Here is a 6,626-nt window from a genome sequence, read left to right as displayed (position 1 = left end):
GAGGCTGCAATGCTTGGTAAGAAATGTACGCATTATCCTGCCCATGCAATTGTAACCCCTCTGTACAGTATGTTCACAAATAAAATAAAATAAAATTAAAAACAAACAAACAAACAAAAAGATCTAGTGAAATCTTCAGACTCAACAGCTGCAACAAAGAAAGAACCAGAATTTGAACATGGGACATGAGAAAAGGTGTGAGAGGCAAACACAAACTCTGACTATGTCCCAGCTCTGGGGCAACTTTAGCCAGGACAGGCTACATGGGTAGTTCCACCCTGCTCAGGGTTCCTCTAGTAAGCAGTGAGTTAAGTCTGAGTTGAGCAACCAGAGGCAAGGCTTTGAATTAGATGAGATATTGAGAGTTTAGTTTAGGTTGGATCATACTATCTAATACCTAAAATGAGATTCTTCTTAGAATCAATGGTGGCTGAAAAACCACAGGATCGACCAGCAACGTCAACAGAGGCAAGGAAATGTTTCTGGGAGAAAATGTTGGAGACTAGAGTGGAGAAAGTGAGCTGTTGGCTGACTGAGCTCTGGTTGTCATGACCAGTGGTGCAATCATGTTCATTAGTGCTCTTCCATCAAACTAGAGGAGCTAAGCAGCACAAGAAACCAATGGGGGAAACACTGGGATGACAACAACCAATCTGTGTCAATGCATGGAAATAAAAAGTTGGGCAAGAGGACATTTAGTTAATCTTAAAACACCACCCAAGGAGGGAGGGAACGACAGAAAGCCTAACGTCATGGTGAGAAGATTGGGTTGCAACCACCTTAAACGTGTCATGTGATCAGGCAAGTCTAGTGCCACCCAGGGCGACTGACATGAAGGAAAAAGAGCCTTACTTCTGTGAAGTTCCCCGGGTTTGACTCTCAGAATGGAAAATATTTGAAGCCCAAATTGTACAACACACTTGACCTATAAACTTCAAAACATTTTTCAAGAATGAGAAATGACTTCCAAGTTGAAAGAGACTAAAGACACACGACAGCTGAACACAAAGTACGATTCTGAACAAGATCCATTTCTGCTCTAAAGAATGTCAAAAGAGGATCATTATTATTGGCAATATGTGAGTGTTAATATGGCAGTTTGAGTGTTAATATGACCAGTGAGAGGTATATAAGAAAATGTGAGTCGATGGGGCAAATCATGCTCAGGTGGTTGAGAAAAATAAAAGTTCTTTAGAGTTCACTAAAACCTGAATCAGGTTTGTTTAAACCTGATATTTAAAAATTTAAAAAAAAATTCAAAGGTGAAAGAGTGTTCTCTTTCTACTACTGAGTGAGGACAATATTAGCAATGCCAGTGTCAGGTAACATTTATGGTGCTATTATTAAATTAACTATAAAATAAAGACTCGTAAACTTAAATAGGCAAGGAAATGTTTCCAGAGGAAAATCTCAGGGACCCACAGAAAAGGAGTTACTTCAACAGCAGTCAGGAATATGCAGTTTGTAATATTGAGCATATGTGATAAGGGACCTACTAAAATGATGAGAACTTGAGGGACAGCGAGAATGCGTGATGTGAGACTGTGGAGTGAGAATTGCCACACTTCGATGATAGATATCTAAATTGTCCAGTTTCTGTGGTGTGAAATCCGGCAACGTTCATTAAAAATATACACTCTCTTTGCGGGGTGAGAAGGTGCTGTCCTAGAACTAGAACTCAGGGCCTGGGTGCTATCTATGAGCTTTTTTGCTCAAGGCTAGTGTTCTACCACTTGACCCACAGCTCCACTTCTGGCTTTTTTGGTGCTTAATTGGAGATAAGAGTCTCACAGACCTTTCCTTCCCGGGGCTGGTTTCTAACTTCGATCCTCAAATCTCAGCCTCCGGAATAGCTAGGGTGACAGGCGTGAGTGACCAGTACATGGCAAAAATATATACTCTCTTTTACCCAGAAATTCCATCTTAGAGAGTCCATTCTTCATATAAAAATAGAGAAAAAATAAGAATGTTCATTTTGTTTTTACTAGCAAAACACAAAATTATGAAGAAATATTAATAGGAACATGAACTGTAATTATCCTTAGAAAATTATGCAACCATTAGAGTAAGTTGGCTCTATGCCACCAGTTGACTGAAAGGAATTTCTACATATGTGTGTGTGTGTGTATGTATATATATATGTAAACATACACATGTGTATATACGTACATATTTATATACGTGAGTGTGTGTGTGTGTGTGTGTGTGTGTGTGTGTGTGCTCATGACTATAATCCTAGCAACTCAGGATTTTGAGATCTGAGGATCATGGCTTGAAAGCAGCAGAAAAATCCACGAGACTCTTTTCTCCAATTAACCAGGAAAACAAAACAAAACAAAAACAAAAAAACCCCAGTTCAACCGAATACCTGGCTTGTGAACTTCAAAAAGATTCAAGGATGAGAAATAACTTGCAAGTTGGAGCTTAAAGGCACAAGACACCTAAAATGAAGACTGAGCGGCTTCCAGTTTGGATAAACTAATTAAGAACGAGTGCTGGGGGGGGGGAAGCAGTGAGAAGCAGTTCTCTGTAAGTCTACTGCCAAGTGCTGCAAACTGAGAAGACTCACAGCTGAAAGCAGGGGAAGTAATGAACTTGCTCAAAAAAGGAAGGGGAGAGGAGGGGAGGGAAAAAAGAGGTCCACAAGCAGAGATAAAATGATTTTAATTACTGAAAGTAGGTGAGGGGCAGTGAGTAGGAGAGGAAGATTCTACCCTTGAATCAAGTGCTGAGGGTGGTGCAGGCCAAGGACAGTATGAAGACTGAGGAGCAGTTACCTTTGGGGGAAAATGTAGACTTGGATGACGGCTAAGGCGCTAGAGACAGGGCAGAGGAGGAGGGCCGCTCTGTCAATGAAGCTTGGCTACAGCGATCTGCACGTGCTCTTCCTCTTAAAGACTCTTGGGAACCTTCCTCATAGGAAGGTCTTAACTATTCTGTTTGTACAACAACTGGTATTACTGATGGCCCATTTTCATTTCTTTTTTAGTGACTTCCATCTCAAAAGTCAAGGGTGTTTATCATCTTCTAAATAAAAATTGGTGTTCCAGAGCAACCCGTTCTTTAAGGATTCTGGATCAAAGGAGTGTCAACTGTATTGTAAGCTTATTACTTGTGGATTCCAGTAATTCAGGTTCTACGAATGAATCCAAATTGAGTTGCAAATAAAAATGAAATACTTGAAAATATATTGGTTGTAAACTTTTAGTACTACATACATTCTATCGATTGCATTTTCTGGCTAGCTTTAATTTTTTTTTTAAGTGGTACATTTGGCAGGATTTTTTTTTCTAAATTATCCTTTAGTATGGACTATTTCTTGGCAATCTATATGATTTCCTGGAAGTACATGCTGAATGTACATTCTCTATGTAAATAGAAAATTTGAGTCCCTAGTACAGGAAACAACCATTTGCAAATGCCAATAAGGTTTCACAGGGAATTTGCAGCCACTGAGTTAGGTTAACCCTTTTTTTCCCCCAGTAGTATGGGCCACCGAACCCTAACTAAAGTTATTTGCAGCCAGGTGCCAGTGGCTTATCCTATAATCTTAGCTACTCTGAAAATAATGGTTCAAAGCCAGCCCAGGAAGGGAAGTGTGGGAGACTCTTATCTCCAGTTAACCACCAAAAAATTGCAAGTGGTAGAGCACCAGGTTTAAGTGTGAAAATAGGCCTTGAGTTCAAACCCCAGGACTGGCACAAAAATAAACAAGTTATTTGCAAAATCTTCCTTGCTGTAAAATTATCCCTCCTTCCTCTTTTAACTAAACATTCCTTGATTTTTCCTTGAGTAAGGAATCTCATTTCAAAACTAGCCGCTTTCACTTGATCGTATTTCCTCTAATACATCAACTTAGGCATAACTGCTTTGAACATCTAACCTTTCCTTAACCCCTGTCACATTCATACAACTACATATAACAATATATACAGTTCCTTTTCATTTATCAAAAGAAAGAATCCATGGGGAATACAGATTTGACAGCTCCTGTTACAAGATAATTGTAATATTTGAAAAAAGAGAGAGAGAAAGAGAGATGAGACAGATGGCGTACACTGGAGACATGTGGAAGTTTGCTTGAAAAATAGCTTCAGAAATTCAATTGAGACTGAAAAGAAATTATGCAAATCATCATTTTTGCATAAAAACATCATGGAAAACAAGGAAATCATCTTAATCTTTAGTCTTTCACAATCCTGTCAAAGAGAACGAATGTCAATTGGATTGATAGCATTTTGAATTCCTATTTAGAAAAAACAAAAACAAAACCCAAAAAACCTCTAGAGCCATTCATTTGAATCATAGGAGAAGGTAATTTGGAGAAAGATTTTGTTTTATTTTTATTTTATGTTTTTGCCAGTCCTGGGGCTTGAACTCAGGGCCTGGGCACTTTTTGTCAAGGCTAGCACTCTACCACTTGAGCCACATCGCTACTTCTGACCTTTTCTGTTCATGTCGTACTGAGGAATCGAAACCAAGGTTTCATGCATGCTAGACAAGCACTCTATCACTAAGCCACATTTTGATTCCCTTGAGAAAGATTTTGAAGAACACAATTTTTGATTTTCCTATTAGGTATAATTCAAAAACATTAACCATTACTCTATTTTTGATGAGTTGCTCAGTATTTTTATTCCATATAGCTTACATAGGGAATACTTTATCATGTTTATTAGCCATTCTTTTAAATTACATTTAATATGGCATAAAAAGTTTGAGACTTAATTTTTTTTATTTTATACATATATATATATATATATATATATATATATAGCTAGACACAAGTGACTTATGCTTATAATTTTACCTTCTCAGGAGGCTGAGGTCTGAGGATCAATGTTTGAAACCAGCCCAAGAAGACAAATCTGTGAGACTCTTATCTCCAATTAACAAGCAGAAGTGGTTAACTTGCTATGGCTCATATGCTAGAGCAGCAGCTTTGAGTGAAAGAGCCAAGGGAGAGCGCAAGAACCTGAGTTCAAGCCCTAGTACCAGCACACACACACACACACACGTGCACACACACACATGTGCGCATACATGCACACACACGCACGCACACACGCATGCACATGCGCGCACACACATGTGTGCGTGCACACACGCATGCACACACATGCACATGCACACACGCATGCGTGTGCACGCACACACATGCATGTGCGCGCACACACACGCACACTTCAGAATGCTCCTTTTTTTCTTTTTCTTTTTTTCCCCAGAATGCCCTTTTAGGCTTGCTAGGCTTGCTTAATTCATACAATACAAGAGATTTCAGAAAGGGAAGACATTATAGAGACAGAACTTCTATGAAACAATGTGAAAGTTGGGTGAAATTTTTTGCAGTGAATAAAGGACAGAAAGGTAGTAAACTGCTTCAATGAGAAAAATAACTCCATTCAGGCATTTTCAGATCATGCTTACATACAGCATAATCAATATTTGGTGCTAGCATGCTTTTATGAACATGAGGCAGCACTCATTGAGGAGAAAGAAAAAGACAAGGTTAAAAGTTAGCTATTAACAGAAGAAATGTTCTGTTGGAATGTTCATATAACTTCAGGTGGTACTGGTTAAAAACTCAACTCTTTCATTAATACAATCCTAAGGAAAAGAAACCTGGATCATGATTTCTGATTCTCTAGTGAATCATATACTTTTTCCTTATGTGTATATTTTTTAAGCTGGTCTAGTTATCTCTAAAAGTCTTCCTTTATGTTTAAATTTGGTCAGAGAAAAAGAAGCCTGAGCATTCATAAAGTTTTTAATATATAAAGATGGGTTACTCTGAAAGAGTATGAAATTTCATTTCCCAAAGATGGTCAGATAAGATGATGGATAGTTACCCACCTTGTCTTTAATACTTTAGATAAGCAGAATATACTTGGGGGAAAAAAGTCCACTTCAAAATTTATACTTTTAAAACAACAAAACTTGACACGATAAGGTATTTTTAATAAAAAAAGAAAAAAGAAAAAAATCGGGGCTGGGAAGGTAGCTCAAGTGGTAGAGTGCTAGCCTTCAGCTGAATTGCTGAGGGACAGCACCCAGGCTCAGAGTTCAGGGACCATGACTGGCAAAAAAAAAGAAAGAAAGAAAGAAAGAAAGAAAAGAAAAGAAAAAGAAAAAAATCCTCTTTTAATTTTTTCTCACATGGGTTTAAATATCTCTCTCAGTGAATCTGGGTCAGAAAAGTGCTAGCGGTGTCTAGTTGTTAGGCATGTTTTCACTGAAAACATGGCGCTGGTGGCACATGTCTATAATGTAGCTACTCAGGAGGCTGAGATAGAGGGACCATCGTTTAAAGGTAGCCTGGGCAGACAAATCCAAGAGAATCTTATCTCCAATTAACTTGCAAAATGCCAGAAGTGTGACTCCAGTGGTAGAGCATCAGCCTTGAGCAAAAAAATAAAAAGCACAAGACCTTCAGTTCAAGCCCCAATACTGGCACAAAAAAGGAAGAAAAGAAGGAAGGTAGGAAGGAGAAGAGAAGGGAGGAAGGATAGGAGGGAGGAAGAGAGGGCAGAGGGAAGGAGAGAGGAAAGGAAGAGGAAAGGAAAGGAAGGAAGAAAGGAAGGGAGGGAGGGAGGAAGGAAGGAAGGAAGGAAGGAAGGAAGGAAGGA

Source organism: Dipodomys ordii, unplaced genomic scaffold (genome assembly GCF_000151885.1).
Source record: "Dipodomys ordii isolate 6190 unplaced genomic scaffold, Dord_2.0 Scaffold4, whole genome shotgun sequence".
Lineage (NCBI taxonomy): Eukaryota > Metazoa > Chordata > Mammalia > Rodentia > Heteromyidae > Dipodomys > Dipodomys ordii.
Note: the sequence above shows the minus strand (reverse complement) of the source record.